The following is a 12,844-nucleotide window of genomic DNA, read 5'->3' as shown; positions in this document are numbered from 1 at the left end:
CATGTAGTTTTTGCTAACTATGTGATTTTGTCAATGGAAGCAACCTGACTTCTGTCTCACCTCTTTTATACTTGTTTACTGTTGAATTTCTCAAGCCTGGTGGTGTTTAAGTATATTTGAAGTCATTCTATAACTATGCAGAACTCTTCATAGTTTTCCTAGAATAGAAGAACAAACTCTGGGGAGTTGGTTTCTTTTAAAACAGCAGTCAGTCTTTACAGGATACAGAAGAAAGTCCATTTTCATCAGACAAAAATGAAGAGCACACATTGTTCCTTCTGTACTTCACTGATAGATGACCTCAGAGTGTATTGCAAACATTTCTTCTAAAAGCCCCCTTTCCTCCCCCTCTCCCTCCCTCTCTCTTTCTTTCTCTTCAACACACACACACACACACACACACACACACACACACACACACACACACACACTTTTTATTCATAATAACTGACTCTCATCATTCACCAGGTAATAACTAAAACATTATCTAAGACTTTTTCTTATGGTTTCTCTGTCAACATACAGAATGACACCCAGACAAAATTGCCCGCACACTATTGTGGGTTAAAGAGACTGTGCTCCAATGGGCACTCATTAGAACAAATTCAGCCGTCATGTCTGTCTGGGTAAGAGGCCTGTGTAGGCAATGTCAGTTGATTTATTTTTGAAGCTTAATACACACTATGCCAAAGCTGACTGAATTTATCAATACACAGTTTTTGAACAATTTTTCTTCCCGTCTTTTGGATTTTTTTTTTTGTTTGTTTTTCAAGACAGGGTTTCTCTGTGTAGCTTTGCGCCTTTCCTGGAACTCACTTGGTAGTCCAGGCTGGCCTCGAACTCACAGAGATCCTCCTGGCTCTGCCTCCTGAGTGCTGGGATTAAAGGCGTGTGCCACCACCGCCCGGCTTCTTCCCTTCTTTTAAATGAACATTTGGATTTTGATAAAGTCTGCTACTCATATTGATGATCCTAAATTCATGATTAAAAACTAATCCAAACATAAAAAAATCCAAAAATCTCAACTGTGGACATGTCTGACAGGTATTACCAGTAGCTAAGTGTACAATTATTCTGTTTAAATTTAACACCAAGATTTTCATGGCATCATGCATTGTCAGCATACACTGATGTCAAACAGAGTAACCTAACTCTGGAGTAATCTCCTAGGGTCAGTGAGGAAAAATGGTGCTTGTTGATGGTGGATGGACACACAGTATGTTCAGACCATGCCAACACAGTCCAGTGCATTTCCCAAGAGCTCTTTGTGTATCTGCCAAGCACTCACCAGGGACACAGCAGGACAATAACAAATTTCTAAAATGACCCTTAATGAATCCGGGCAGATGTTTGTTTTTAATCAAAGGCCATCACACTTTGGATAGCAGATTTACAGATGTCTTTAGGGACTACATTGGACATGAGTGCATTTTAGAATTATTCTGTTACTTTTATTACATGCGATGTTGCTTCCCCCAGAGCATAGCCTACTCTGTGGATGCTATTACATCTGACTTCAGCATCCTCAATAGCTATCAATACTTTTATCCTGTTTTAAAGATGAAAGCAGATCCTGAGAATTTAAATTATCTAGAACAGCAGCTATCCCTGAGCAGTTAGGTTTCTTACTAAATTAATGAAAAGTTTCAAATTAAATGAAGGGTAGAGAAGAGATCTTTGCAATGTTAGTGACTATTGGATTGAGTCCTATTTTACAATACCATCTAATCTCAATGCCCTTGCAACAAGAAGATTGAGAGCTCAGTTACCCCTTATTGTCCAAGTTCTTGACAAATGGAAGGCAGAGCCAGATTGAACCAAGTGGTCCCAGGAATCCTTCCTGATTCTTTTGAAGGTTTATCTCTATTACTAGGAATCTTGTGTAGCTTTATTGACAGAGAACTCTGAAGGTAAATTAAAAATCAGATACCTGTGTTTATGATGGTAAGTAAAGTTGGAGGTAATCAAAACTACCAACATGCAAGTATTTGATTTACACTGTTTAGTCTACCGAAGCAGCTTGCTTTGGGCATTTTAAGGGCATTTGTGATATGTCTTTCACAGTGTGTCTCAACCTCCATTCTGAGACTAGAACAGGGTCTTCCTTCCACATCAGATTTGAAGACCTGAATCCCTCAACCTATTTTTCCAAAGGACAAGTGATTAAATAGACACATACCTCTGTGTCTATAAAATTAGAATCTAGACACAGGGTGTCCTCATTTTGTTTCCATAGCAGCTTGGGGAAGGAGTGTGTTTATCTGGCTTACAAGTTCTGATCACAGTCTATTGTCAAGGGAAATCAGGGCAGAAACTCATGCAAGAACAGAGGCAGGTGCCATGATGGAACACTGCTTCTTGGCTCTCTCTCCAAATCTTTCTCAGCTTACAGTTCTATAGGACATGGAGCCACCTGCTCAGGGTTGGCACCACCCACAGTAGACTTGCACATACCACACTGATCGTTAATCAAGGAGATGCCAAGCAGACATGCCCACAGCACAATCTGATGGAAGCAATTCCTTAATAGAGATTCCCTTTTGTTAGGTATATCTAGGTTCCGGTCAAGTTGACAAAAACTCACCAGTACACAGGATTTCTTTTAAGGCAGTCCATATAAAATTCCTCCTGGAGAAGGAATGCAATCAAAGTTGCAGGACTACAAGCATTGCTATTCTTCACACCCTTATTGAGAGGCCCCACTAGTCAAGTGAGAGACATGGGGGCTGGCATGCAACCAGCCTTCTCAATGCTCTCTCCACACCAGTCCAACAATAAAGTTGAAGATTGGGATATGAACAACTATACACATCTCTTTTCAACCCATCCATCACTGAATATATAGATTGTCCTGTACTTTCATTTTGTAAGTTACTGAGAAAAAAAATGATAGGGAAACATGAAAACTTATACACAGTCCCATACTCTCCAACCAGTCAAAACCTGATCTTCAGATTAGTAAATTTCCACAAGTCAGGAAACAGATATTTTTCCTAGAATAAGTTAGGTAGACCATTTTCAAATATAATAACAAATATAACACCAACAAAATATGAAATCTTATACCACTTTCAACATTTTGTGGGAAAGTATGAATAAAGTTAAATTTTCTGTACTTTATTATTTACAAAAGTAGAATAAAAAGGTAATATTTACTAAAATAGTTGTTTAAATCAACAAATAAGGGAAAAATAAATTGATAAAAATGGGAAATTAATTTTGCTTCTAATTCTAGCTTTGCAGATTGCAAAGCTACTATTTTATAATAAAATGTCAGGTGTATCTTGCAGTCAATTTAAGATCAGGTTGTTGACAATGTGTTGCTTCCATCTACACTTTCATTTTAACTACCACCGAAAGAGTAAAATGAGAAAAATATCCCAAAGAAAACCATGTAGACTGCCAGCCCCTGTCACATTTGCATAAACCCTCAGGAAATGTAACCTCGCACCCTAAAATATGTGAGATCTGGTATTTTAAATTTTATCAAGAATCTTGATGAATTTTACATATTCTATAGGTGTTAGAGATACCTGATATATTTCCACCAAATCAAAGCACAGAGAAATGTAAAATTCTAGCTTTAAGTCCATGGAAATCATGTGGGTTTTTTTTGAACAGAAGTAGAAGTGGGAGGTGAGGCTCTTTTCCTTCACTGACCTTGAATGTAATATGGCTGGTGACCTCACAGCTCTGAACATGGCTGTTTATCAACAGGGCAGGGGAAGTAAGACTCCATTTCACGGCAGTGGTTCCAGGAGTGTTTGGAGAGAAATATATCTATATCCCGTTTTCATACATATATATGCAAACATATTCACATAGTATTACCAGCAGGTGACCAGGTCAACTAACACCCTCTTTTGTATCCTGACAGTAGTACTTCTTCTGCTTTGAGGACATCTGTGTCTAATGATAAAAACCATATACATTTGAGATTCTAAAAAAAAATATACTCTTATGGTGTAAAATGGCTGGAAATATTGAAATAAACCCTAATTTCACTTTGCCAATAAAAGTAATAGATTTTTTTCTGACCCTCTGGATGAAAAAAAAAAATCAAGGCTTAGTATAACCAGCAGTTTCTGTTACAGCTTTTTGTCTGCACCAGAGTGAAAAATACTAAAATAGCCTGAAGTACTGAAGTGTTGACATATATTTAAATTGGGTTCTGTGCGATCATTTGACATATGATTTCTAAGTGAAAACCCAAGCAAACTGAGGTTTCCATTTACATCTCTTACCTTTTTATATAGGGTAGTTGCAGAGTTTAAAAACTTACCAATGCATATTCTAAAGCAAGAAATATTAGACATGCTGAAGAAAAAAACTCAGTTGTCCTATTTGCAAGGCACAGTAACTTACTGAATACATTTTTCTAATGTAAACCATTCTGAAAACACAACCAGTTATAAAATAATATGAAATTATGAAAGTAAAATCAGACAGGTCATTAAGAGCTGCATGTCATTCCAAGGATGTACAATGCTGAATAATTCATTATTTGTTTAGCATATCTGCACTCCCTAAGAACCATGCAAACTGTTTTTATTACTATTTTTTTTATTTGAAAGAGAACTATGTATTTACTTTTCATCTGTGTGATTTAAAAATTCTAGATTCAAAATAATTAACATTGAGCTCTATCTAATTAAATCAGTGGAGGAGATTCAGTGATGCTTTGCTGTGTACTCAGATTGAGCAACTGTCTCATTGAATTAAATAGAATACATTTATCCCAGATACTTTCTCAGCAAACTTGTTTGATACACTATCTTGTGTTGAAATCAAACGAATCTCCCTTGGATAGGCACCAGCAAAGCACTGTGGTCTTGCTTTAACTAGCTGATCTAAAAGTCCATACCACCAACCATAAGCTGTGCCAGACCAGAACAAGCCTGATGCAAGTTTCCTCTCATTGAGCTGACCATTCTTGCACAGCTAGATAGAAGGGCTGTATGAATTGTGCTTCCATACATTAAGAAGTAGTCAAGTATCAACATCAGTGGATATGTTACTCCTTAAATCATACAAATAAAAGAAATGCTCAACATTCTTAATCATCAGAGAAATGCTAATCAAAACGACTCTGAGATACCTACCACCTTACACCTGTCAGAATGGCTATGATCAAAAACACTAATGACAGTCTATGTTGGAGAGGAGCAAAGGGAACACTCCTCCACTGTTGATGGTAATGCAAACTTGTACAATCACTGTGGAAATCAGGATGGCAGTTTCTTAGAAAATTAGGAATCGATCTACCTCAAGACCCAGATATACCACTCTTGGGCATATACCCAAGGAATGCTCAATCATACCACAAAGATACATGCTCAACTATGTTCATACCAGCACTATTCATAATAGACAGAACCTGGAAACAACCTAGATGCCCGTCAACTGAAGAATGGATTAAGAAAATGTGGTATATATACACAATGGAGTACTACTCAGCAGAGAAAAACAATGACAGCATGAAATTTGCAGGCAAATGGATGGAACTAGAAAATATCATTCTGAGTGAGGTAACCCAAACCCAGAAAGACAAATAGGGTATGTACTCACTCATAAGTGGATACTAGATATAAAGCAAAGAACAATCAGACTGCAACCCACAGAACCAGGGAGGCTATATAGCAGGGGGGACCCTAGGATAACTGTGGCTTATATTAACCTTTGGTTTTACTCAATTACTGGGCAAGCCACAATGATTCATTTCACTATTAGGATAAGAATTTATACTGTATCAAGCTGATAATAGAAAAATAAATAAATAAATAAAAAGGCAAGAAAGAATCAACATCCATCATTATATATTTTTCATAGTAGATGATTCTTATGCAAAGTGATCAAATTATGAACCTAGAATTATTTGGAAAATTTATTTAATTTATAAAATTAAAACTTTTTCTCAGGTAATTGTATAGAAATCTGTTTCTTTGCTCCCAAATTACAAGGCAGGAAAGAATAAATCAGCATTGGTGCTCTGAGATGTCATTTCAGACCCCAAATACATCTTCTAGTATGTCAATGTTGTGTACTTGAAATATTGTGGACATTTCATGAAGATCTCTGACAGTTCTACTGCAGTTCAGTCAAGTAAAGTAAGTGAGTGTGTCAAATAAGTACATTCATCAAGTTTCCACTAGGATGGTAAACTAAAACAGAGGGGTTCCTCATCTGTTGTTACAACTGACCACATGGATACAGCTTTCTCTGTAACCACCCTGTCTATTGATAGACATGTTTGACATCCATCAGCCTCACAGAAGGTTGCTCACCATGTCCCATTCTGTTGGCTCTGTTGTCTGTCTAAGCATTTCATGTGACCAAGGCTAGACAAACAGCAATGCTTTGGGTTTACTGTTTACAAACTCAGGTTTAAATCCAAGTTCTTCTCTTCTTTGTATGTATGTATTCCATATAGGTTTCAGTGGTCTCAAAAGCTGTTCTCCACTTTATATTATTACAGAGTTGCTTTGTCTATGCTAATGAGCTGTTCAAAAAGTGTTGCATTTTTAAGTCCCTATTTGTGACCAAGCCTGCTTAGGTTTTAGATTCCCAGCTATTGATGCTCTATGAGAGGTGTGGGAAAGGGGTTTGAAAAATGTATATAAATATTGGAAAGGAACTCAGGAGGCAATAAACTTTTGGGATCTAGCATTTTCTTCTATTCTTCAAGGAGAAGGAAACCTAGAGGCTATAATACAACTGCTCACACTGACTATTAAGAAATGTTTATGGACCACCTATCGATAGATTCATAGAAACATCAAAGTTTAGCCTTAGTGTCAACTGTGTCCACCCTCTCACCTGGCATAGCCTCCACTAAAATAAGATACTTCCCGGTATCAGTCCAAATGTATCATAGAAACTAGGTTTGAGTCATTTTCTGCTTCAGAATTTTGTTTAATTAAGTAAGAACCCAGAATATTTCACATTATATGAACTCATAATTTTTAATGTAAAGCAAAAATTATGAATTCTAGCAGAGCAAACAAAATCATAATTGCAAGATAAAGAGTGTGTATTTAAAGGAAGAAGGAGGGAAAACTGGATTATTCATGCCAGAGAAAGACAAACAAAGTCAGAAAGACTTAGAATGTGCAGGATGGAGAGCTCAATCTCTTTCTTATTGCTGTTAGCCATCCCCTTGTGAGACTCCACCATTTGTCAGACTCCAGGTTCTGTTTGTTCTATGCTAAGTAAGCAGAGAAACACTGGAGAGAAAAACTCACAGAGCAGAATTACTTGGCTCACCGAGCCAGAGGTTTCAGCTTTTGCTGATCCAGTTTCATGCACTTGAGTAGAAGATTAGGGTGACAAGAGACTGTGGTGAAGGGTTACCATCATTGCATGCACAAAAAGGTCAACATTTGACAAGCAAGATGGGTGAGGAATAATAGCGTATTTTGCATTCTAGTATTTATATCCAACATAGATGGTGTGTTTTAACAACTGGATCTCCAGAGTCAAAGTGACTTCCCTGTACTAATATCTTAAAATTATATTCCCAGACTTGTGTTAGGATTTGAGTGACTGTTTGGACTGAATAATTTCACTTGAGGAAAAGTATAGGTGTTGGAAGAATTTTTAAAACATGGGAGAAATTTCCAGGCCTGTTTAACTCAAAGGGACTGTTAACAAAAATACAAATATTTTTGTGATTCTGGGACTGCGGAGGTAGACTAAACCAAGGAAGCCATTGCTACGAACATTCTTATGCTGAACTGTGCTCTGATATTTTATAGACAGTAGAATTTTTGAGGAATGATATCACATAGGGTGTTTCTCTGAGGAGGTTTCTAGTTCACTGTTGATAGTGTTTCTTCTTAAACTCTTGGTAATACCAGGGAAGATAGAAAATCATTTCCTTTCTGACAGTCTTTTACCTGAGATGTTTGCTGTCTTCTGCCCATCACTTCACAGTGAATCCCTACCTTCCTAGAGTCTTCTGATGTGGATTACACCCTTGGCTCTCCTATGACATTTTGACATTATCATACATACTGGCGCCAAACTCAGCCCTCCTGGGTCTATAGAGGTGGAGACACTTTGTAGAACTTGGACATCCCTAACTCCATGGTATTTAAGCTAGTTCCTTATAATCAAAATTTTTATGTGTGTATTCACATACATATTTGTGTATATATGATTGTATATATGTATGCATCTGTTATAAGCATATTATGTGTATGTCTTAGCCCATTCATATAAGAAATTATCATGTTCAATGACACTTAAAAGCAAAATGAACTTGCTTCTCACCATCTTGGAGAGCAGGTTATCCATCAAGTTTCTAGCAGATTTGGTGTTTGGTGAGAGCCTTTTTCCTATGTCATAGAGACCCACCTTTTAGCTGTGTCCTCGTGTCAAAATGGAGAGGGAGAGTTCTGGCTTCTCTTTTGTAGACACCACTGAAGCCTAATGTGATATAAATGTAATATTCCTGAATATCTGATGATATTATATACTGCCTTTAAAACCAGAGGAATACTATAGAAGGAAGAGTTTTAACAGTCACCTGTGCCCTTGTCCCCAGTGTCATCATGAAATCAGTGGCTTCCCTTCATGGCAATCAGAACTCATCACCATCTAGATTCCTTTACAAGCATAGTAGAAAGCAGAATACACCACACTGAACCATGACTACAACAGAGTTCATGGTATGGCATGGCACCTAAAGTATGCTGGTTGTTCCTGGTGATTATTTGAGGTATAAGGCATTTGAAAGAGAAAACAAGCTCAAAAGAGACATCTTCTCTGGCCTACCTTTTATCTTCCCAATTACATGCCCTCCAGGAAGAGCACAATTCTCAGAACCTTGCCCCCGGGATTCATCTTCCAGGAAAGAGAACTTATTGATGGTGCAGAGAAGAGGGTCCATACACCTACAATCTGTCTTCTCTCCTGCAATACCCACCCCTGCTCTGTGATTAAAATGGTATACATGCTCACAAATCTTCAGACTTAATGGACATTCAGCCCTTTTCCTATGGTCTACTTGTGCTTGTGATACTGAATTTAACCTGTGTGCATACATTTATTCCTGTGAATCTGCTCCGTGTTTATTTCTTTGATTAACCTACAAAACACAGAAGGAAAAAGCAAAGTCAGCTCTCCTCGACAATTTCCCTTTTGCAGCTCTGATGGCCTGTGATAAGCCGTGTCATTTATCATATAACCCCTGCTTACTTTGCCACATCATCAGCTACCATTTGAGCATGATAAAATGTGCTTAGAAATATAGTGTAGGAAAGGCTTGAGTTTATACTGTGACATAGAAGGTCAATGTCTGCAGACAGCATTGTCTACAATGAGCTCATGCTCTCACTTCCTAACCATATCTCAAATTACAATGCAAATGTTTATGTTTCTGGGAAGTATCTTATCTTTGAGAGACACAATGCAGGAGGCTAAGTGAAATTTGAATTTCAAATAAATAATGAGATCTAGTCAAGTATGTAGTAAGTCATACAATGGCACCAATGTGTAATATACAAAAATTTTTAATCTGAAATAATAATGAAAGTATTTATTATATATTTTCTTTGGTTAAATCTAGCATCTTATCCTTTCCAACATTATTGTTCTTAGGGTCTTCCATTTCTTTAAGGCATATGTCCATCATCAGTGTGCCAGCTCTCTTTCTGCACACAATGTTCTGGTTGGTCTTCTTTGTTAGACCTGAAGGTGGGGTTGTGCTGTGTTCTTTAGCATACAGTGATCTACACGGCAGTAGAGTCTCAACACTAATCTTGATTCTTAAATCAAAGGGGAACCACTGTTGATGTGTTTGTACTCAGTCTCAGCTCTCATCTATCACATTCTGAGTAAACTCAGACTGTTCTCTGTGTGCATAGGAGAAATTTGAAATTTCTTTGTGTTTTTTCCTGAGGAGAAAAGCCTGGAACTATTGTTCACTCTCTGGCCTCTTACTTGATACTATTCCACTCTGTGAGGATTTCAGAGCAGCTGGATATCAGGAGGCTTTAACCACTGGCTGCCAAATCAACATGAAAAGGATGCTAGTTTGTTTTGGGGAAAATCTTCTGTTCTCTTATAGTGACTGTTAGGAAAGTTATTCTCTCTGAATAGGCAAAGAAAAAGGCAAGATTGTTGTGTCCCTGCCTTCAAATGCCTCTCTCTCTCTCTCTCTCTCTCTCTCTCTCTCTCTCTCTCTCTCTCTCTGTGTGTGTGTGTGTGTGTGTATTTGTGGCAACAGTGGCTTTTTCTTAAAGTTAGTCAAGTCATCTGATGCATGAGGCATGTAATAACTTTCCTCTTTTCCTAATCATGCACATATTCTAGAAAATGATGTTCTGTTGCAAAGAGCTGATAAGCATTCTTAGAATTAATTGTGTACCAGTGTATTCTCCAGAAATGACTTCTCACAAACAATATGATGGTTTTACAATTATTGCTAGTTCATATATACAGCTGCCCTGTTGTGTCCAGATGGTAATGCTTCCATGTATTCATCCATAATCTCTGGCTCATAAAGTCTTTATATCTACTTCTCCCACAGCGATCTTCAAAACTTGAAAGAAAGGGTAGAGATATAGATATCCCATTTATAGACTGGGCATTCTGCAAATTCTTATACTCTGAACGTTGGCCAGTTGTGGGTCTTTGTATTAAACACAAAAGCAAAGTGAAACTTGTCTAATTAGGGTTAAGTTAAGTATTAATCTATGGGTATAATGATAAGTCATTAACAGTCAGTTTAATCCTATCTGTATTTATCAGAACAATAGTATTGAGTTTTCCAGTAGGCCCTATGATCTGTCTAGCATTAGATTCTTGGGCCAACATTGATACCAAGTTTGAATTTCATCTTGTGAAATGGGACTTAAACGCAGAAAGAAATTAGTTGTCTACTCCCGTGATGTTTTTGCCACTGTGCATTAATAGACACATATTACCAGACTGCTCATGTACTTTACAGAGTTAAGAGTTGGGTAAGATTAATGTCTACTTTTCTCCTCTGGTAACATGCATAGCACCTTTCCTTACTATAAAAGCTACTTAGTATGAATGAAGATTCCAGGTCAGCACCAGCTTGAAATCTCTATATTCTGTGACTCATTATGTGGTGTATTCAGTAATATCATCTTATAGTCAAGTTATGAATGGTAACCCAGAGCATTGGCATATATATAAAGTTCTGCAGTAATAGGTAGGCTTCCATGTGTCTTTTTTGAAAGACATTTGGTGTTATTTATATCTTCCTATATCTTCTCCTCTACTCTGCAATATATAATCATATGCATTTGTCCTTAAGCAAAGTACTACATTTATGTTCCCATCAATATAAATACTTTAAATATGAGCTAAGTTGTCAATTTTTTTCTAATATTTTCCTCTGCTTCTCAGAATAATATTAAGTATGTTTAATCTAAACTGATGGTCCTAGTCTCAAACTCTTTGTAGCAAATTTCTAAATTAAGTTTGACTTCTTCAAAAAAATACAATCATGGGCAGACTTGTTAAAGATGTTATTGTGGAGAAAAAAGGGTAACTTGAAACAAGGGGTAGGGAAGGCAAGAGAGTATCCAGGTCAAATAATATCCAAGTTCAAGTTTTTCAGGCTCCCAAGTATGCGGGGCAGGTTGTTCATGCTGGGAAGTCCAGCTGCAAAGCAAGATTTAAGCACTGGACATAGAGCATTGGAGAGAATTTTTACCTGATGATTGTGCTTAAATCAACTCTCTAATTTTGGACAAGCATTAAATCCTAGACATCCAGGTAAATAGAGGAGTAGGGTGATTCTAGTTTAGCTACAAGCAATCAGTATAATTTTAGCTATCCTTTTACTAACATTTGAGTAAATGAATATTAAAACATGAATATAATACTTTTAAATGTGAAGTATGATGATATTGAGTAGCCAGAACCCTACAGACTCTTAGAATTTTATTAACAATTCCTGTTATGTATGTCACCCAACGTGGCATAATATTTAGTAAAAATTTTCACTGTTATTTATTTTTCTTCTTCATTGTGCATTCATGCTGTTTGGGCTCAGTGTTTTATATGTTCAATGTATCTTTATTTTTCAGAGAAGTATTACGGGCTTTTTCCCTTTAGTTATATTGCTTTAATCTCTTTTGTCATGTGTTAAGTTAATACTTGATTCTCTGAAATAAATACTCAAGATATTTTTAGAGACTAAAGTTAGCCTATTTCAAGTGTCTAGTGTCAGGCACTGGGACACTTCCTTTCCCACTTGTCCTTCCATTCCCTCTCCCCAACTCTTTTCTTCCCCTCTCCTCCATGCACTTCTCAGACAGGGTAAAGCCTCCTAGGGGAGTCAACAAAGCATGGCAGATCAAGTTGAGGCAGGACCAATCTCCTTCCCCCACCCTCTGCATCAAGTCTGAGCGAGGCACCTTACCATAATGAAGAGATTCCAAAAAGCCAGCTTATCCACCAGGAAAAGATCCTGGCCCCATTTCTAGGACCCCACAAACAGACCAAGCTACACAACTGTCACACACATGCAGAGGACCTTGGTCAGTCCCAGGCAGGCTCCGAGCTGTCCGTCTAGAGTCCATGAGCTCCCATGAGCTTGGGTCAGCTGTCTCTGGGGGTTTCCCTGCCATGATCTAGACTCCCCTTGCTTATCTAATCCTTCCTCCCTCTCTTCAACTGGACTCCTGGAGCTCAGCCCAGTATGTGGCAGTGGATCTCTGCATCTGCTTCTGTCAGTCACTGGATGAAGGCTCTATGAGGACAATTAGGGTAGTCACCAATCAGACTACAGAAGAAGGCCAGTCCAGGCACCCTCTCCAATATTGACAGTCTTAGCTGGGGTCATACTTGTGAATTCCTGGGAGAT

This window comes from Peromyscus eremicus, chromosome 1, assembly GCF_949786415.1.
Source record: "Peromyscus eremicus chromosome 1, PerEre_H2_v1, whole genome shotgun sequence".
Taxonomy (NCBI): Eukaryota; Metazoa; Chordata; class Mammalia; order Rodentia; family Cricetidae; genus Peromyscus; species Peromyscus eremicus.
Note: the sequence above shows the minus strand (reverse complement) of the source record.